Source organism: Schistocerca serialis, chromosome 2 (assembly GCF_023864345.2).
Source record: "Schistocerca serialis cubense isolate TAMUIC-IGC-003099 chromosome 2, iqSchSeri2.2, whole genome shotgun sequence".
In the NCBI taxonomy this organism is placed as follows: domain Eukaryota; kingdom Metazoa; phylum Arthropoda; class Insecta; order Orthoptera; family Acrididae; genus Schistocerca; species Schistocerca serialis.
Window position 1 is genome coordinate 958521198 of NC_064639.1, and position 20510 is coordinate 958541707.

Here is a 20510-nt window from a genome sequence, read left to right on the forward strand (position 1 = left end):
CCTGTTCCACTCATAACATTTCTCCATTATTTGCCGTAAGCTAAAGATCTGGTCCTGACAACCTCTAGGAGGCCTAAACCCACACTGATTTTCATCCAATTGGTCCTCAACTAATACTCGCACTTTCCTTTCAACAATACCTGAGAAGATTTTACCCACAACGCTGATTAAAGAGATACCTCTATAGTTGTTACAATCTTTTCTGTTTCCATGTTTAAAGATTGGTGTGATTACTGCTTTTGTCCAGTCTGATGGAACCTGTCCCGACTCCCAGGCCATTTCAATTATCCTGTGTAGCCATTTAAGACTTGACATTCCACTGTATTTGATGAGTTCCGACTTAATTTCATCCACCCCAGCCGCTTTATTGCACTGCAAGCTATTGACCATTTTTTCCACTTCCTCAAATGTGATCCTATTTCCATCATCATTCCTATCCCATTCTACCTCGAAATCTGAAACATTACTGATCGCATTTTCACCTACATTGAGCAACTCTTCAAAATATTCCCTCCATCTGCCCAAGGCATCCACAGGATTCACCAGCAGTTTTCCTGACCTGTCCAAAATACTTGTCATTTCCTTCTTACCTCCCTTTCGAAGACTGCTAATTACACTCCAGAATGGTTTTCTAGCAGCTTGACCCATAGTCTCCAACCTGTTTCCAAAGTCTTCCCACGATTTCTTCTTGGATGCTGCAATTATCTGTTTGGCTTTGTTTCTTTCTTCAACATAACTTTCTCTGTCTACCTGGGTTCTGGTTTGTAGCCATTTTTGATACGCCTTCTTTTTCCTTTTACAGGCTGCCTTGACTGTATCATTCCACCAAGCTGTTTGCTTCATCCTACTTTTACACACTACTGTTCCAAGACATTCTTTAGCCACTTCTAGTACTGTGTCCCTGTACCTTGTCCATTCCTTTTCCAATGACTGTAATTGACTACATTCAACTAACTGGTACCTTTCTGAGATCGCTGTTATGTACTTTTGCCTGATTCCCTTATCCTGAAGTTTCTCCACTCTTATCCTCCTACATATGGACCTGACCTCCTGCACTTTCGGCCTCACAATCCCAATTTCACTGCAGATTAAATAATGATCTGTGTCATCAAAGAATCCCCTGAATACACGTGTGTCCCTCACAGCCTTCCTGAATTCCTGATCTGTTATTATATAGTCAATGACAGATCTGGTTCCCCTGCCTTCCCAAGTATACCGGTGAATGTTCTTATGTTTAAAAAAGGAGTTTGTGATTACTAAGCCCATACTGGCACAGAAATCCAAGAGTTGTTTCCCGTTCCTGTTGGCCTCCATATCCTCTCCAAATTTACCCATAACCTTTTCATACCCTTCTGTTCGATTACCAATCCTGGCGTTAAAATCACCCATGAGCAGAACACTGTCCTTGTCCTTTACTCTAACAACTACATCACTGAGTGCCTCATAAAAACTATCCATATTATCTTGATCTGTCCCTTCGCAATGCGAATATACTGACACAATCCTAATTTTCTTGCTAGACACTGTCAAATCTATACACATCAGTCGTTCGTTTACATACCTTATTGCAACTACGCTGGATTCCATTTCTTTCCTGATGTAAAGCCCAACACCCCATTGTGCTATTCCTGCTTTGACTCCTGAAAGGTAGACCTTGTATTCTCCCACTTCTTCTTCTTTCTCACCCCTTACCCGAATGTCACTAACAGCTAAAACGTCCAGCCCCATCTTACTTGGTAGTAAAATAACCAATGACGGACGGAGCAAGGAGGACATCAAAAGCAGACTCGCTATGGCAAAAAAGGCATTTCTGGCCAAGAGAAGTCTACTAATATCAAATACCGGCCTTAATTTGAGGAAGAAATTTCTGAGGATGTACGTCTGGAGTACTGCATTGTATGGTAGTGAAACATGGACTATGGGAAAACAGGAACGGAAGAGAATCGAAGCATTTGAGATGTGGTGCTATAGACGAATGTTGAAAATTAGGTGGACTGATAAGGTAAGGAATGAGGAGGTTCTACGCAGAATCAGAGAGGAAAGGAATATGTGGAAAACACTGATAAGGAGAAGGGACAGGATGATAGGACATCTGCTAAGACATGAGGGAATGACTTCCATGGTACTAGAGGGAGCTGTAGAGGGCAAAAACTGTAGAGGAAGACAGAGATTGGAATATGTCAAGCAAATAATTGAGGACGTAGGTTGCAAGTGCTACTCTGAGATGAAGAGGTTAGCACAGGAAAGGAATTCGTGGCGGGCCGCACCAATCCAGTCAGTAGACTGATGACAAAAAAAAAAAAAAAAAAAAAAAAAAAAAAAAAAAAAAAAAAAAAAAAAAAAAAAAAAAGCAAGTGGTCCTAATCATATTGGATAAACGCACACGCTGCAAGTGTTGGTGTAAGATTTCCGTTGCGTTCTCAGCATTTACATGTCCGACCACAAAGTTCTGAGACTGACTTTATCCGCGACTTATAAGTGACTCTAGCGCAATAATAGCTGTGGCAACTTGAACTAATAACCTTTAAACGATAGACGTGAACAAGACCAATAAGTTGTCAGCTGGCAGTATTAAGTAGTGGACATGCGACCATAATGTGCCAGCATTGTTGTGTAGCAAATCACAATAGAGTAACATCTCTAAGTCAAGCGTTCAAAACACTCTCCAGTTTCTTTTGAAGAAGAGAGAAGCGTGCGCTAAGTTCGACTTGCACACCTTCACTCTCGTACAAAAACGACCATCTGAGGGCGCCTATTGAGACTTGATTGAAACGCGTTTTGCAGGCAATTCTTTTCTGCAAAAAATCACAACAGACGAGACTTGGTGTTATTAATATGAACCTACCACAAAACAACAAACTGCAGAAATTCACATAAAGGGTTCGTACTTTGACGACATAACCGACAATCCGTTGAATGCGATGAATGAGTTGAACAACATCCTACAGAAGGCTTTTACTATTGCACATGGTTGTAAGAACATAAATGACGTAGAAAATGCTAGGATTACCGGTAGTATTGGTGCCATTGGTAGGGAAAGGTAAATGAATATGTGAAAGAAAAAGTGGGAGGCGACGATTTCTCTTTGTTTAATGTTTATTTGTTTTGAACATAATTATAATCATATATTTAGTGTCAATGTATTGTGAATGCGATAGCCTTACAAAATATAATTTGTATTTTACAAAAAAACCAAAATTTGATGATTGCGTAACATCTACGCTTTTATGTAACCAAAGTAGTTACTTTTGTTGCTAGTACAATTTACATGCATAACCATAAAAAATTTATATTATTATTGTTGTTTTTTGTATTCAGTAGAACTTTCTTCATCATGAGCAAAGGCAAGAGTTTCCTGTTATTATTGACAAGCGTGAAAGTTGTGTATGAATAACAGAAACATGTTTACATAAGCTCAATGAAATACTGAAGTGACGTTTGGTACATTTTCGTTTTGCGTTCGTTTTTACTTTTACCTTTTTCTTAGAAAATTGCGTTTTTTAGCGCTATATGGTTAACCTGTATTATTATTTTTAGTTTTACTGCAACATGCTTCTGTTTCACGTTACAATTCAAAAATTTTCGAATAAAACCTGAATTAAATATTGAACTTTCAAATTTTCTTGAAATATTGTTTATTCTTAAGTAAAAAACAGGAAGATAACCATGTAGAAAAACGTGTTCCATAGGTTACATGTCCCTTTCTGTATCCTCACTCAGTTTCTAGAAGGTTCACCGATTCCCATTTCTAGCTGCATCTAGTAAGACACTGATCTCACATGCTGACAAAGCGATCGAAACGAGATAACGCCTGACAGGTATGCAATACACTTAACGTATAGGTAACGTGCCTACTGCCTTAACTGACCAAAGCTACTAGGAAAACTACCGTAGTTTGCATTTACTTTTGATAGTCTACAGAAGTCTACAGGAGACTGTACAGGACACTTGAAACTTTCTGGACTGACGGGATTACAATGGCACGTCGTTTATGAAGCCCTCATTAAATGGGATCTCTGATTCATCTACATATTTTTTCTACTGTTGTATTCGTCCCTGTAATAACAGGGACAATCTACTAAGATAACCATTTAATTTTAATTCAGTCAACCACCATAGATAGATCCTGACAAGGTATCAGTAAGTTGCCACTGAGTTGTGTAGTGCTTTATTGCCTCCATTTCCTGTGACTATACAATGATATCTAAGAGAAAGATGGTAGTGGTGTTCATGAACCAAAATTAGAAATGCTACATAGCATAGATGAAGAAAACCTATTGAAACATATTGCTGGTGAATTAAGTGTTCAAGGTTCGAGGAAGTTAAGACTACAGTGTTACAGACATAAGTGATTGACTGCAAAGTGACAATGAAGATGGCTACAGTATAATTTCAGAAGACGAAATTATCGTCGTTGTTCGCCAGCAGAGAGTAGCGATAGTGATGATAGATTAGCAAAATTCGTTTAGTATAGATTTTTATCGCTATTCTGAACTTTTGTTTGCGTCCATGCATTTCCTCTTCGACAATCTTGAAGGTTTTCCTCTTCGTCTGCAATTACGTGTGGTAAGTTGCGGGTTTCTTACTTCTTCCTTTTATTATTAAATGTTCAAATGGTTCAAATGGCTCTGAGCACTATGGGACTTAACATCTGTGGTCATCAGTCCCCTAGAACTTAGAACTACTTAAATCTAACTAACCTAAGGACATCACACACATCCATGCCCGAGGCAGGATTCGAACCTGCGACCGTAGCGGTCACGCGGTTCCAGACTGAAGCGCCTAGAACCGCACGGCCACACCGGCCGGCTATTAAATGTAAAATTATGACTGCTTCCCCAGTTTCGTGATATAAGTTCATATTTCTCAGCGTCTTCCATATTTCTGCCATTCCCTTTGTACTTTGTGTATAGTTGTATTCATTTGTTATAAACAGAATATGTTGATAACGTCATGAAGAGGATATGTGAAGATACACTTCATCGTCCGTTGCTGTCAGTATGTGGATAAGAAAAGTTATCCACAAATGAATGTTTGTGTTTTGTCGAAATTGCATATTGCCGCCAGATTCGTGCAGGCGATCACCAAAAATAAACTAAAAAATAGCATTGGAATAAACCATTAAATTTCGGACGTGGAACCACTGAATTTTTATACAGCCCTGAAAATGTTCACGTGGTCTATTCGGTACTTAATTTAACAGACCTAGATATAACTATTGCTGTTATTTACTTGACCATCAAGAATGCAATGCTGAGCCTCATTTCTTCTTATTGTGTCAGGACGTCCTTTGGAGCCTTACTACAACAAAAATTATCAATCATTTGTGTTAAATGCTGCAGCCTTTATCTTTCTGTACATTTCTCATCCACCAACAGTACTACTGCTGCCAAATTACTCACTCTCGATTTATAGGGAACCTGTCCTATCAACCCATACGAGTTCCAGGTAATGCGGATTGGAGAGACTTCCTTGACCAGATTACTATGTTGGCACAATTTCGTGTCCTATTTTGTTCCACCATATCAGTTTTAAAAATTTTCGTAGCACAACACTTCAAATGCTTGACAACGTCAATGTATTTGATTGTGTATGTTTACGTCTTAGTTTATTCTAGAGTGAGATTTGACAGTAACTATTATTGGAAAAACACCTTTTTCATCTCCGCTATTGTCAGTAATAATAAAGAAACTTCCGAAATTTCTGCTACTGTGCCCTTATATTCTAGCTATTGTTGACGAGAGAACAAGCGTAGCTAAATTAGTCGTCTCGTGGGATGTACGGAAAGGACTAGAAGCCGCCTCGCTCATGCAGAGAGACAAAATCGGACACGGTAAGGAACTTAAGAGGCTCCCCACTTGCCTCAAGTGACTTCTGCGGCTCAAGACTCTAAGCAATTACGCTAAAATTTCCACATTCCCTTACGTAATCGTAATTGCAGACCAATTTTAGCACGCAGACCGTTTACGTAACTCTGGCTTCTCGAAGACGGAGTTTCGACGTGACTGTACGGGGATGTTACACTTCCGTGAATTACCGAACATCGTCTGTACCCGTTTTTCGATGTTTCAACAGCGTTTTTTCTTGTTTTTTTTTCAATCGAATTATTACACCATGGACTTCTTCATTCTGACATTTAAGCCAAATCTGCCAAATGAGAGAGAGAGAGAGAGAGAGAGAGAGAGAGAGAGAAAGATACGAGATGAGTTTGTAAAGCCGTAGTATTGTCTCACTGCAATCATCCACATAGTGTTACATCGGGCTGAGTGAGAGGTGTAGTGAAATCACTATTAGAATTTTGTAATGAACAGAAACTCTGTACTGTATTGTTGTTGTTGTGGTCTTCAGTTCTGAGACTGGTTTGATGCAGCTCTCCATGATACTCTATCCTGTGCAAGCTTCTTCATCTACCAGTACCTACTGCACCCTACATCCTTCTGAATCTGCTTAGTGTATTCATCTCTTGGTCTCCCTCTACGATTTTTACCCTCCACTCTGCCCTCCAGTACCAAACTAGTGATCCCTTGATGCCTCAGAACATGTACTACCAACCGATCCCTTCTTTTTGTCAAGTTATGCCACAAACTCCTCTTCTCCCCAATTCTATTCAATACCTCCTCATTACTTATGTGATCTACCCATCTAATCTTCAGCATTCTTCTGTAGCACCACATTTCGAAAGCTTCTATTCTCTTCTTTTCCAAACTATCTATCGTCCATGTTTCACTTCCATACATGGCTACATTCCATACAAATACTTTCAGAAACGACTTCCTGACACTTAAATCAATACCCGATGTTAACAAATTTCTCTTCTTCAGAAACGCTTTCCTTGCCATTCTCAGTCTCCATTTTATATCCTCTCTACTTCGGCCACCATAAACGTAAAACTTATTGGCCTTGTTTTACAAACTTTATTATTACTTTACGACCTAGGTTTCGGGTTATAAGCCCATTTTCTAATACACTGATCCCAAAGACGAGAACCAAGGAAAGATAAACATGTTAGGTATCTCTATCGATTCTTAACTTACTGTAAAAGCTTGACTTCCAGTAGAGGCTTTCACTGTTGACACTTTTGACACAGTTACATACGAATTTACAAAATTCATACGACAGCTTTCACAATAACTGTTACTGAACATACACTGACGGCAAAAATATCGCAACACCATGAAGAAGTTTTGCGACATAAACCACTTTCTTAAGCGTGTCTACACATCTAAATATGCTGTTTACTCCAATTTCGCGCCAGCCGCTCAAGAGTGGCGCTAGTAGCGCCATTATGAAGATGCAAATCAGGTTTGCTTTAAATGCACACTGTAACCAATCGTGACCATTAGTCACCTTTGAGATTGGACGTGGTGTGTTTATATCAGTCAAAGATGTCTTGCTTTAAATGCACACTGTAACCAATCATGACCATTAGTCACCTTTGAGATTGGACGTGGTGTGTTTATATCAGTCAAAGATGTCTTGCTTTAAATGCACACTGTAACCAATCGTGACCATTAGTCACCTTTTAGATTGGACGTGGTGTGTTTATATCAGTCAAAGATGTCTTGCTTTAAATGCACACTGTAACCAATCGTGACCATTAGTCACCTTTTAGATTGGACGTGGTGTGTTTATATCAGTCAAAGATGTCTTGCTTTAAATGCACACTGTAACCAATCGTGACCATTAGTCACCTTTGAGATTGGACGTGGTGTGTTTATATCAGTCAAAGATGTCTTGCTTTAAATGCACACTGTAACCAATCGTGACCATTAGTCACCTTTTAGATTGGACGTGGTGTGTTTATATCAGTCAAAGATGTCTTGCTTTAAATGCACACTGTAACCAATCGTGACCATTAGTCACCTTTGAGATTGGACGTGGTGTGTTTATATCAGTCAAAGATGTCTTGCTTTAAATGCACACTGTAACCAATCGTGACCATTAGTCACCTTTTAGATTGGACGTGGTGTGTTTATATCAGTCAAAGATGTCTTGCTTTAAATGCACACTGTAACCAATCGTGACCATTAGTCACCTTTGAGATTGGACGTGGTGTGTTTATATCAGTCAAAGATGTCTTGCTTTAAATGCACACTGTAACCAATCGTGACCATTAGTCACCTTTTAGATTGGACGTGGTGTGTTTATATCAGTCAAAGATGTCTTGCTTTAAATGCACACTGTAACCAATCGTGACCATTAGTCACCTTTTAGATTGGACGTGGTGTGTTTATATCAGTCAAAGATGTCTTGCTTTAAATGCACACTGTAACCAATCGTGACCATTAGTCACCTTTTAGATTGGACGTGGTGTGTTTATATCAGTCAAAGATGTCTTGCTTTAAATGCACACTGTAACCAATCGTGACCATTAGTCACCTTTTAGATTGGACGTGGTGTGTTTATATCAGTCAAAGATGTCTTGCTTTAAATGCACACTGTAACCAATCGTGACCATTAGTCACCTTTTAGATTGGACGTGGTGTGTTTATATCAGTCAAAGATGTCTTGCTTTAAATGCACACTGTAACCAATCGTGACCATTAGTCACCTTTTAGATTGGACGTGGTGTGTTTATATCAGTCAAAGATGTCTTGCTTTAAATGCACACTGTAACCAATCGTGACCATTAGTCACCTTTTAGATTGGACGTGGTGTGTTTATATCAGTCAAAGATGTCTTGCTTTAAATGCACACTGTAACCAATCGTGACCATTAGTCACCTTTTAGATTGGACGTGGTGTGTTTATATCAGTCAAAGATGTCTTGCTTTAAATGCACACTGTAACCAATCGTGACCATTAGTCACCTTTTAGATTGGACGTGGTGTGTTTATATCAGTCAAAGATGTCTTGCTTTAAATGCACACTGTAACCAATCGTGACCATTAGTCACCTTTTAGATTGGACGTGGTGTGTTTATATCAGTCAAAGATGTCTTGCTTTAAATGCACACTGTAACCAATCGTGACCATTAGTCACCTTTTAGATTGGACGTGGTGTGTTTATATCAGTCAAAGATGTCTTGCTTTAAATGCACACTGTAACCAATCGTGACCATTAGTCACCTTTTAGATTGGACGTGGTGTGTTTATATCAGTCAAAGATGTCTTGCTTTAAATGCACACTGTAACCAATCGTGACCATTAGTCACCTTTTAGATTGGACGTGGTGTGTTTATATCAGTCCAAGATGTCTTGCTTTAAATGCACACTGTAACCAATCGTGACCATTAGTCACCTTTTAGATTGGACGTGGTGTGTTTATATCAGTCAAAGATGTCTTGCTTTAAATGCACACTGTAACCAATCGTGACCATTAGTCACCTTTTAGATTGGACGTGGTGTGTTTATATCAGTCAAAGATGTCTTGCTTTAAATGCACACTGTAACCAATCGTGACCATTAGTCACCTTTTAGATTGGACGTGGTGTGTTTATATCAGTCAAAGATGTCTTGCTTTAAATGCACACTGTAACCAATCGTGACCATTAGTCACCTTTTAGATTGGACGTGGTGTGTTTATATCAGTCAAAGATGTCTTGCTTTAAATGCACACTGTAACCAATCGTGACCATTAGTCACCTTTTAGATTGGACGTGGTGTGTTTATATCAGTCAAAGATGTCTTGCTTTCAATGCACACTGTAACCAATCGTGACCATTAGTCACCTTTTAGATTGGACGTGGTGTGTTTATATCAGTCAAAGATGTCTTGCTTTAAATGCACACTGTAACCAATCGTGACCATTAGTCACCTTTGAGATTGGACGTGGTGTGTTTATATCAGTCAAAGATGTCTTGCTTTAAATGCACACTGTAACCAATCGTGACCATTAGTCACCTTTTAGATTGGACGTGGTGTGTTTATATCAGTCAAAGATGTCTTGCTTTAAATGCACACTGTAACCAATCGTGACCATTAGTCACCTTTGAGATTGGACGTGGTGTGTTTATATCAGTCAAAGATGTCTTGCTTTAAATGCACACTGTAACCAATCGTGACCATTAGTCACCTTTTAGATTGGACGTGGTGTGTTTATATCAGTCAAAGATGTCTTGCTTTAAATGCACACTGTAACCAATCGTGACCATTAGTCACCTTTTAGATTGGACGTGGTGTGTTTATATCAGTCAAAGATGTCTTGCTTTAAATGCACACTGTAACCAATCGTGACCATTAGTCACCTTTTAGATTGGACGTGGTGTGTTTATATCAGTCAAAGATGTCTTGCTTTAAATGCACACTGTAACCAATCGTGACCATTAGTCACCTTTTAGATTGGACGTGGTGTGTTTATATCAGTCAAAGATGTCTTGCTTTAAATGCACACTGTAACCAATCGTGACCATTAGTCACCTTTTAGATTGGACGTGGTGTGTTTATATCAGTCAAAGATGTCTTGCTTTAAATGCACACTGTAACCAATCGTGACCATTAGTCACCTTTTAGATTGGACGTGGTGTGTTTATATCAGTCAAAGATGTCTTGCTTTAAATGCACACTGTAACCAATCGTGACCATTAGTCACCTTTTAGATTGGACGTGGTGTGTTTATATCAGTCAAAGATGTCTTGCTTTAAATGCACACTGTAACCAATCGTGACCATTAGTCACCTTTTAGATTGGACGTGGTGTGTTTATATCAGTCAAAGATGTCTTGCTTTAAATGCACACTGTAACCAATCGTGACCATTAGTCACCTTTTAGATTGGACGTGGTGTGTTTATATCAGTCAAAGATGTCTTGCTTTAAATGCACACTGTAACCAATCGTGACCATTAGTCACCTTTTAGATTGGACGTGGTGTGTTTATATCAGTCAAAGATGTCTTGCTTTAAATGCACACTGTAACCAATCGTGACCATTAGTCACCTTTTAGATTGGACGTGGTGTGTTTATATCAGTCAAAGATGTCTTGCTTTAAATGCACACTGTAACCAATCGTGACCATTAGTCACCTTTTAGATTGGACGTGGTGTGTTTATATCAGTCAAAGATGTCTTGCTTTAAATGCACACTGTAACCAATCGTGACCATTAGTCACCTTTGAGATTGGACGTGGTGTGTTTATATCAGTCAAAGATGTCTTTAAGGCGACAAAGACGCCATTATCAGCACCTCACTGAGTTGGAGCGAGGTCTGTAATAGAGGTACGAGAAGCTAGATGTTCCTTCTGCGATAGTGCAGAAAGACGTGGCAGGAATGCAGCCACAGTACATGACCGCTGGCAGCGGTGGTCACGAGAATGTACCGTTGCAAGAAGTCCAGGCTCTTGACAGCCACGTGGCACTACCGATAGGGAAGACCATAATGTTCCGGGTATGCCTGTGTAGCATCGTACTGCATCTGCAGCAACAATCTGAGCAGCAGTTGGCACCACAGTGGCATAATGAAGTGTCACAAATCTGGTACTTCAAGGATAGCTCCGAGGCAGATGTCATGTAGTGTGCATTGCACTGACCCAAACCACTGCCATTTGCGACTTGAGCGGCGTGAAGTGAAATCTTGCTGGAGGGCAGGGTGGATGCCTGTTGTGTTTTACGTTGAAAGCTGATTCTGCCTCGGTGCTAGTGATGGGTGTTTCTTGAGGCCACCTGAGAGCCTGCAACCAACCTGTCTGCAAGCTATGCACACTGGACCTACTCCTGGAGTTATGGTCTGGGGTGCTATTTCGTGTTACAGCAGGAGTACTCTCGTGGTTATCTCACGCATTTGTACGTTAATTTGGCGATTAGACCTGTTGTGCTGCCGTTCATGAACAATATTCCCAGGGGGTGTTTTCCAACAGGATAACGCTTGCCCTCATATCGCTGTTGTAACTCAACACGCTCAACGGAGTGTCTTAGCTCGCTCGATCAGCAGATCTGTCTCCAATCGAGCACATATGGGACATCATCGGACAACAATTCCAGCGTTATCTACAAACAGCGTTAACTGACCATCCCAGATACCTGGACAATACAATGCATGTACGTTTTCATGCTTGCATTCAAAATCCTGGCTTTTCGCCGGTTATTAATGTACCAGTATTTCACATTTGCAATGGCTTATACCGCGCTTGCATTAACCTGTGCTCTTGCAATGATAATAACTTAAATATGTTACCTAGACAAATGTATTCCTGAAATTTCATTACTTACATTAATTATTTTTTGGTGCTACATTTTTTTTCGTGAGTACATGTTGTGTAGAGTTATGTGTAGGAATGGAGTGTTTGACATAATCTACTTATGAATAAGGTATCAGGGCTCATCTCCTACGTAGAGGTGGTAAAATTGACTAAAAGGGGTGTATAACTGAACTGAGTTTGTTCATTCAGTAATAATAAATGTATGAATACACACTTCTATTTCTTAATTTCTAATACTTCTAACTGAGTGAGTTTAGGACCCTTTTCCTCTGTGTGTAGGACTTCTACATATGTTAGAAATTTGTGGTTTTCGTATAAGCAACGTTCGGCAAAGGATGAGTCTGGCTTCTTTAATCTTCAGCCTAATGCAATCAACTACCCGATATGTCCAATATAGAGCGTCAGCAAATTTTTTTTGTCTCTTTTATAAGAAAGCCATCACAAGTCAGTCTTTAACAAGAGTGAACTTTTTACTTAATCGGTTACTCGTCCCGAACACTGTAGGCAGTGTGAATACCGGGTGTATAGGATTCACTTCCCTCTGGACGGTCCGTGCATGTTATGCGACAATAGTATGTAACAGGTTCCACATGTGTACGTAAACTTACACGCTGCGTTGTAGATGGCGTCAGCTTCATAAACTGATCATCGATCGACAATTTAAAAGAGGAAGTTTTTGCGAAGTCATCTTTTGGCGGTCAATGCCTTTCTTTCTTCATTCGCTAAGTCACGCTCTCGTCGGCTCGTGCGTCTGACATTGGGAAGCGCATGGAACGGTGCTCACGTTACGGTTAAGGCAATCGAGGGTTTTCACTTATTTTAGAAATGAGCATCATTTTGCGGAACAATGCTCAAGCACGTACAGTGCAATCTGTTAATGATTTGTTTGACTGATGGGGCTGCTAAGTGCTATACCACCTACTGCCCTCCCCTGACTTACGCCCTCGTGAGTTCAACTCGATTTATAAACTGAAGGAAACACTTCGCGGCATTCGCTTCAGAACTGCTACAAATTCACCGGGCAATAGACCGCGCCGCTCGAACTGTAAACACAACTGGCACTGCTAAGAGTATCCTACGACTTCCACATCGCTGACAACGGGTTGTACACAATGCTGGTGACTACTTTAAAGGTCAGTAAAATTTTGAAACACGTATCTACTTTGTACGAGCTGTAAATAAATAGTTGCCACTATTAAAGTTCCAACCCTCCTAGTAACTCTCACGTCAAGTTGATGTGTAGCAAAAGCAGACTAGCACCGGCGAAGAGGGTGTTGCGTCTGGAACTGCTGTCAGCATAAATGGAGACGAGACGTTTACGCTATTTCTGCAATGCTACCAACAATGACATAAGTAGAGCAACTCTCTGCACTGACTCCACTGTGACACATTCTTGCCTGATGGGTAATCACAATATCGGGAAAACTTTTGTATGCAACATGGTCACGGAAATTCATCAGTTTGCCGCGCCTTCCAAGGGGAGGTATTGTTCGGGTAGAGACAATCATTACACTCGTATCCAAGCGTCCTTCTTGTGGAAGACACCTCAGCCACTGATAGACATTGAAAGATTTATTTCTTGTTGGAAACTACTGCGAGTCACAGTCCACGTCCTCCGATCGAAAATAAAACTTACAGACAATGTGGACTTGCATGGTGAATTTACGATGATATTGGATCAAGATTTTACAACAACTGTGGTTTTTGTTTCAAGAAATCAAGGCTCTGAAGGTAAAAACGCCACTACCCAATAGACTGAATATAGAGTCTCAACCTCTTTTTCGAGGAGGATTTGTTGTGTCTAGGTGGTTGTCTGCATTATGCCAAATTAACCATAGAAGAACGGCATCGACTTAGCTTGGACGGAAACCGTCACTTCACAAAGTTTTTAATCTTACATGCTCACATCCATTTACATCATCTTGGAGTTAGAATTGTGCGCTTAGAGCTTTCTTTGTCCTTCTGTATAGTAGATGCCCACCAAGCGGTAAAAGAGGTTATTCATTGTTGCATCCCGTGTAAAATAACGCGCGTTGTCGCCGTCAAGAAATAGTAGCTGCACTTCAGCCGATGAGAACGCCGCACAGGCTCATCCATGTAGCTGGTGTTGATTCTGCAGGGCCGTTGTATCCCAAAGCACGAAATGTCACATCTAGTAGTGTTTAACTGTCCTAGAGCTAGTCCACAATGCATAGCGGATCGGTTCTTGTTGTCACTACAAAGACTTTTCGGTGGACGCGTTATTCCACACACCAGCTTCACTGCAAATTTAAACGCAGCCAAGACCTCTCAGGCAAACAGAAGCTAAACGATGTCAAAGTTAGCGGAAGGAGGGCTATGCGTTAAGCGTTCAGTGAATTCGAAAGTAAAATTCTATGTACCGACTTGACAGAAAATCCTAGGACGTTCTGGTCTTACGTTAAATCAGTAAGTGGATCGAAACAGCATATCCAGACACTCTGGGATGATAATGGCATTGAAACAGAGGATGACACGCATAAACCTGAAATACTAAACATCTTTTTCCAGAACTGTTTCACAGAGGAAGACCGCACTGCAGCTCCTTCTCTAAATCATCGCACGTACGAAAAAATGGCTGACATCGAAATAAGTGTCCAAGGAATAGCAAAGCAACTGAGATCACTCAACAGAGGAACGTCCACTGGACCTGACGGCATACCAATTCGATTCTACACAGAGTACGCGAAAGAACTTGCCCCGCTTCTAACAGCCGTGTACCGCAAGCCTCTAGAGGAATGGAAGCTTCCAAATGATTGGAAAAGAGCACAGGTAGTTCCAGTTTTCAAGAAGGGTAGTCGAGCAGATGCGCAAAACTATGGGCCTATATCTCTGACATCGATCTGTAGTAGAATTTTAGAACATGTTTTTTGCTCGCGTATCATGTCATTTCAACCCAGAATCTACTCTGTAGGAATCAAAATGGATTCCGGAAAAAGCGATCGTGTGAGACCCTACTCGCTTTATTTGTTCATGAAACCCAGAAAATATTAGATACAGGCTCCCAGGGTAGATGCCATTTTCCTTGACTTCCGGAAGGCGTTCGATACAGTTACGCGCTGTCGCCTGATAAACAAAGTAAGAGGCTACGGAATATCAGACCATCTGTGTGGCTGGATTGAAGAGTTTTTAGCAAACAGAACACAGCATGTTGTTCTCAATGGAGAGACGTCTACAGGCGTTAAAATAACCTCTGGCGTGCCACAGGGGAGTGTTATGGGACCATTGCTTTTCACAATATATATAAATGACCTAGTAGATACTGTCGGACGTTCCATGCGGCTTTTCGCGGATGATGCTGTAGTATACAGAGAAGTTGCAGCATTAGAAAATTGCAGCGAAATGAAGGAACATCTGCAGCGGATAGGCACTTGGTGCAGGGAGTGGTAACTGACCCTTAACTTAGACAAATGTAATGTATTGCGAATATATAGAAAGAAGTATCCTTTATTGTATGATTATATGATAGCGGAACAAACACTGGTTGCAGTTACATCAGTAAAATATCTGGGAGTATGCGTACGGAACGATTTGAAGTGGAATGATCATATAAAATTAATTGCTGATAAGGCGGGTGCCAGGTTGAGATTCATTGGGAGAGTCCTCAAAAAGAAGGTGGCTTACAAAACACTCGTTCGACCTGTACTTGAGTATTGCTCATCAGTGTGGGATCCGTACCACGTCGGGTTGACACAGGAGATAGAGAAGATCCAAAGATGAGCGGCGCGTTTCGTCACAAGGTTATTTGACAAGAGTGATAGCGTTACGGAGATGTTAAGCAAACTCAAGTGGCAGACTTTGCAAGAGAGGCGCTTTGCATCTCGTTGTAGCTGGCTGTCCAGATTTCGAGAGGGTGCGTTGCTGGATGAGGTATTGAATATATTGCTTCCCCCTACTTATACCTCCTGAGAAGATCACGAATGTAAAATTAGAGAGATTCGAGCGCTCACGCAGGCTTTCCGGCAGTCGTTCTTCCCGCGAACCATACGCGACTGGAACAGGAAAGGGAGGTAATGACAGTGGCACGTAGAGTGCCCTCCGCCACACACCATTGGCTGGCTTGCGGAGTGTAAATATAGATGTAGACCATCCACAGGACAATGCCCTAAGCAGCCCACAAAGAGGTAACTCAGCTGTGGACAACCATCTCTGCTTATAAGACCCACCAATACCTCTCTCGAGAAGATATAACTTGGAAGGTTATAGCTTCACATCGGATCGGTGGAGAGTATTCTGGAAGAGTGTGGTCAGCTCAACTAAAAGAGATCCCCGAAAAGCACTCGGACCGCCCAACATGGACGAAAAAGAACTACAGTCCGAGCTCGTAAATTCTGAAGCCCCCATGAACTCGAAGCTAATCTCTCAAACTGAAGACGAACTGCCTTCTCCAGCACACATCCTTGTGGGGGAGAAACTTACGACACTGCAACACGACCTAGGTCACTGATCGTAACAAACCTGAAGAGAGAATCCAGACAGCTGATGATTTCTGGAAGCGTTGGAATAGGGGGTACGACTCACGCTTATGCAGTTTCCACCAGATCAATCGCTGAGGGTCCGGGTCGGTAACGTTGTCCTTCTGCAAGACAAATCTCTCCCACGACAATTATGGAGGAAGGCAAGTATGCAGGAGCTGAAAGAAGGTGGAGATGGAGTCCAACGTACATCCAACCCTGTAGCTGCCGACCTGTCCAGATGGTCCTACCTCTGGGGCAGACCAGGGTGGAGAGGACGTGGAGGCTTGCTAAACGACGTTTCTGAATTGTTCTGTATATCTGCTTTTGCTAATGACAGGTGTTGCGTAACTTCAATGATGTACACTTGAAGAAAAAAAAAAATGAACTACGCATCACGAAGGAACCTTCCGAATGGGGTGGAAATCGGTAGATACGATATTAACTACGCAGGAAAACAAACGATTACAATTAAAAAAAAAAATTGATGATTTATTCAAGAGAAAGAACTTCACAAATTGACTATGTACGAGGGTAATCCCAAAAGTAAGGTCCTATTTTTTTATAAGTACATAGACCTGTTCATTTCAACAATGGTTTACATTAGTTTACAGCTTGAACTTTTAGCTATTTTTCGACATAATCAACATTTGTGTCGATGCATTTTAGTAGGCGCTGTGGCAGTTTTTGTATGCCCATGTCATACCAGCTCGCCGCCATGCTGAAGAAGGATGCTGCCACTGGCGTGACTGTTGCTTGGTCTCAGGTGTAAAGTGGTATGCCCAGGTTTCGTCAGCCGTGACATTTGAGTCCAGAAATTTGTCCTGTTCTGCTGCAAGGTGGTGAAGAAATGCGCTGGAAGCGTCAACTTGTTGCCTCATGTTGTCTTCAGTCAGCATGCATGGCACCCATATTGCGCACACCTTCCGGTAGTTCAATGTTTCCGTTGAAATTCTGTGAGCGGTGCTTTTGGAAACCTCAGGAACCAACGTGCAGAGATCATCCAGGGTGATCCGCCGATCTTCACGCATGCTTTTGTCAACTTTCAACACTGTCTCCTCGGAAATTGACGGTCTCACGCTCCTTTGTTCGTCGTGAATTTCGGTCCAACCAGCTGAAAACTCTCTACACCCCTTACGAACATTTTTGACATCCATGCACGACTCACCATACACTTCCGTCAAATGGCGATGGATTTCAATTGGCGCAGTGCTCTTTGCGTTCAAAAACCGAATAACTGCGCGCAACTCGCACTTGGCGGTAACATCCAACGGGAGCTCCATTCTCTACGGCTGCCAAACCAAGACTGAGCGATTCATCGCGGCGTGCGCATGTTTACACGCAGCGCGTGAGGCACTCCTTATAACAGTGCGACCACCTGCCAAACAAACAGAGTTCTGTACTTATAAAAAAATAGGAGACCTTGCTTTTGGGATTACCCTCGTAATATAGCGTTGGTCCACTTCTGGCTCTTATGCAAGCAGTTATTTGGCTCGTCATTGATTGAGTTCTTGGATATACCGTCCAATTTGCAAGTCACATCTTCAAAATCCCGAGCTAGTTCAAGGGCTCTGCCCGTAATGCTTCAAACGTTCACAATTGAGGAGAATTCCAATGACCTTGTTGGCCAAGATAGGATTCTGCAAGCATAAAGACAAGCAGTAGAAACTCTCGCCATGTGTGGGTGGACATTACCTTGCTGAAACGTAAGCCCAGGATGGCTTGCCATGTAGCACAACGAAACGGGGCGTAGAAAATCGTCGACGCACAGCTGTTCTCTATGGCTGCCGCGGATGACAACCAAAGGAGTCCTGCTATGGGAAGAAATGGCACCTCAGACGATCACTATTGGCTGTCGGGCAGTATCCTACCGCTCTGAAGGACGTCTCCAAACATGTCTTAGGTCTCGAACCTCTTTGGAATGATGAGTAACGCTTAGAATAGAGCCCCGATGACCAGCGAACACGTGTCTAGAGACATCCCGGACAGCGATGGGGTACCAACCCAATTGTCACCCGCTGTGCGGCCCGACAACGAGCAATGATGATCTGAGGGGCCTTGTCATTTCATGGCAGGTCCCGTTTGTTTATCACTCGCGGCAACCTTACAGCGCAGCGGTACTTTGGCGCTATTCGACAGCCAGTTTTGTTGCTCTTCATGGCAACGCAGCCTGTGTTTACATTTCACCAAGATAATGCCCGCCCACGCAAGACGAGAGTTTCTATTGCTTGTCTTTGTGCTTACAGGATACTATCTTGGCCAGCAAGGTCGCTGGACTTCTCCAATTGTGAACATTTGGAGCATTATGGGCAAGGCCCTCGAACCAGCTCTGGATTTTGACGATCTAACGTGCCAATTGGGCAGAACTTGGCACGATATCCGTCAGGACGACATCCAGTAACTCTGTCATAACCAGCCGAATAACAGCTTGCACAAGAGCCAGAAGTGGACGAACGAGTTATTACCCAGTGAATTTGTGAAGCTCTTTCTCTTGAATAAATGATCAAATTTTTCTGAAGTTGTTATCATCTGTTTGTCTGTACATTTACATCATACACTACTGGCCATTAACATTGCTACACCACGAAGATGACGTGCTACAGACGCAAAATTCAACCGTCAGGAAGAAGATGCTGTGATTTGCAAATGATTAGCTTTTCAGAGCATTCACACAAGATTGGCGCCGGTGGCGACACCTACAACGTGCTGACGTGAGGAAAGTTTCCAACCGATTTCTCATACACAAACAGCAGTTGACCTGCTTTGTCTGGTGAAACATTGTTGTGTTGCATCGTGTAAGGAGTAGAAATGCGTACCATCACGTTTCCGACTTTGATAAAGGTCGGATTGTAGCCTATTGCGATTGCGGTTTATCGTATCGCGACATTGCTGCTCGCGTTGGTCAAGATCCAATAACAGTTAGCAGAATATGGAATCGGTGGGTTCAGGAGGATAATACGGGACGCCGTTCTGGAATCCAGTGGCCTCGTATCACTAGCAGTCGAGATGACAGGCAGCTTATCCGTATGGCAGTAACGGATCGTGCAGCCACGTCTCGATCCCTGAGTCAACAGATGGGGACGTTTGCAAGACAACAACCGTCTGCACGAACAGTTCGACGACGTTTGTAGCAGCATGGACTATCAGCTCGGAGACCATGGCTGCGGTTACCCTTGACGCTGCATCACAGACAGGAGCGCCTGCGATGGTGTACTCAACGACGAACCTGGGTGCACGAATGGCAAAACGTCATTTTTTCGGATGAATCCAGGTTTTTTTTACACCATCCGGATGGTCACATCCGTGTTTGGCGACGTCACAGTGAACGCACGTTGGAAGCGTGTATTCGTCATCGCCCCGGCGTGATGGTATGGGGTGCCATTGGTTACACGTCTCGGTCACTTTGAACAGTGGACGTTACATTTCAAATGTGTTACGACCCGTGGCTCTACCCTTCATTCGATCCCTGCGAAACGCTACATTTCAGCAGGATAATGCACGACCGCATGTTGCAGGTCCTGCACGGGCCTTTCTGGATACAGAAAATGTTCGACTTCTGCCCTGGCCAGCACATTCTCCAGATCTCTCACCAACTGAAAACGTCTGGTCAATGGTGGCCGAGCAACTGGCTCGTCGCAATACGCCAGTCATTACTCTTGATGAACTATGGTATCGTGTTGAAGCTGCATGGGCAGCTGTACCTGTATACGCCATCCAAGCTCTGTTTGACTCAATGCCCAGGCGTATCAAGGCCGTTATTACCGCCAGAGGTGATTGTTCTGGGTACTGATTTCTCAGGATCTATGCACCCAAATTGCGTGAAAATGTAATCACATGTCAGTTCTAGTATAATATATCTGTCCAATGAATACCCGTTTATCATCTGCATTTCTTCTTGGTGTAGCAA

At 42.2% G+C, this 20510-nt stretch overlaps 1 protein-coding gene across 1 annotated transcript in view; it reads right to left on the bottom strand.

Annotated features, from left to right (window-relative positions):
• LOC126458343 (adenylyl cyclase 78C-like) overlaps positions 1-20510 on the bottom strand; it is a 788789-nt gene that overhangs the window by 196818 nt on the left and 571461 nt on the right. The gene's annotated exons all lie outside the window — the stretch shown is intronic.